This window comes from Empidonax traillii, unplaced genomic scaffold, assembly GCF_003031625.1.
Source record: "Empidonax traillii isolate 1590-97213 ecotype Southwest subspecies unplaced genomic scaffold, ASM303162v1 scaffold665:size397641, whole genome shotgun sequence".
Lineage (NCBI taxonomy): Eukaryota > Metazoa > Chordata > Aves > Passeriformes > Tyrannidae > Empidonax > Empidonax traillii.
Window position 1 is genome coordinate 138481 of NW_020955858.1, and position 1846 is coordinate 140326.

A 1846-nucleotide genomic window follows, 5' to 3' on the forward strand; every position below is an offset into this window, starting at 1 on the left:
AAAAAAAAAAACCTAGAGCTGAAGTAATACAAATCAATGCCCGTTCTTGAAATATAGGAAGTCTTACTGAAGCTACCAAGTCAGTCACTGTATTTAGGAAAAGAAGAGTTTGAGCCTTTCCCTTCACCAAGCCCTTTGTAAACTACAGCATGTGAAATCCTTTCTGATACAGGATTGCTTGAGATCCCTCAAAAAGGAAACCAATTTTCCAAAAGGACACTCAGACAGCTGAATATTTAATGTTCTAATACAGAAAAGATACTTCAATATTAGCAGACAAATAAATAATTAAGGGCTGTGATTAAAAACGGTTTCAACTCAGGTGAATCAGTTAATAACGGGGAGGGGGAAGAGCAAAGGCACCAAAGAAGTTGTGCAGTTGGAGTTGCTTTCAAATAACAGCAGAAACAAGATATTTTCAGAAAAATAAGCCTCAGAGGTTAATTTTTAAGTCAGAGAGTTGCTATATAAGAGCTCTCTGTAGATAGGAACATGCCACAGAGGATTCTGAAAGCTAAAACAGGTGCTGGTGCCAGGAGGCTCACAGGTGAAGGGAGAGGGAAGAAAAAGATGCATTTCAGAACAACTAGAAAAAAAATAATCCCATTCACCTAAGATTAAGGTAGCTACAAATTTTTTTTAATATTTTCTGAGAACATAAAAACATGATGTGTCTGGTAACTAGGTCTAGGCACACTGTAGCAGTCACCTCCTCTTCCCACCCACCTATCACGAGTGGGGAAAAAACAGCCTGGGACAAGATGACACACATGCAGAATATTTACACTCTTATAGCTTCCCATTAGAGAAAAAAAGGCTTTGGGCAAACCCTCTCTCAAGCAACTAACAGAAACCAGGCAGGACCAATTCAGTGTGGAAGTCAACAAGACAGAAGCACATCCCCAGTGTAAGAAGGATAAACACTCATTCACATGGATCCCTTTCCACTGTGCAATGGAGAATCCAGAAGAGCGACTTATATCACACAAAAATAACCTCCTCTACCTTCTTTGGGGAAATTTAGCAGAAATCTCACTGCAGAAATATAAGCTCCAGTGCATGCTTGCAGGTGGGGCACATAGGCACTAAAGGTTCTCAACTCAATGGGATGCAGAGGATGGAGTAGAGAAGGGAATTTAAGAGAAATCAGAGAAATTAAATACACTGTGGATCAAATTTAACCAAGTGCTGTTAGAAAAAATGTCATTTGCCAAATTTGTAGGACCAGTCCTATGAGATTTTATAGCAAGAGATATCTAGCCACTTATGCCACTTTCTTCTTATGCCATCTTGAGTCTTCCAGAGGAAGTACAAACAAAGGTCCTTACCAAAAGGAATTATTTAAGGGTAGTAGCATTTCTTCTGCAATCTCCACCTAAGCTCCAAGTGGGCAACCTCTTCCATACATCATATCCCCCTCCAAGTTGGCAGTTCTGGTGTTTTTTTCAAAGGAATTCATCCTTGGATACAAGCTTTGTGAGAGGAAACTTAATATTACAGGGACATGAAATACATATACACAAAAGGGAGAGAGGCTGCAGATTGGGGCAAGACTTCACACTTCAGCCTCATGTCAAACACTAATCACTCTGCAGAACAAAGCAGAAGGCCCCTCAGAAGCAAAAGAGCTCACAAACTATCTACATCCAGTAAAGATGGTGTAAGAGCTGTCAGGTACTGTGGAGCCAATAGGAAAAATATATTTAATTAAACCCCAGGTGCAGGGATGAAAGGGCTGAGCAAACAGCAGGTCTCAGCATGAAGAAGGAATGAATTTTTGTGCAACACAAGTGCTTTGGAGGAAGATGAGAGATTACTCCAGAATAGTTTAAAACTCACCCCATGC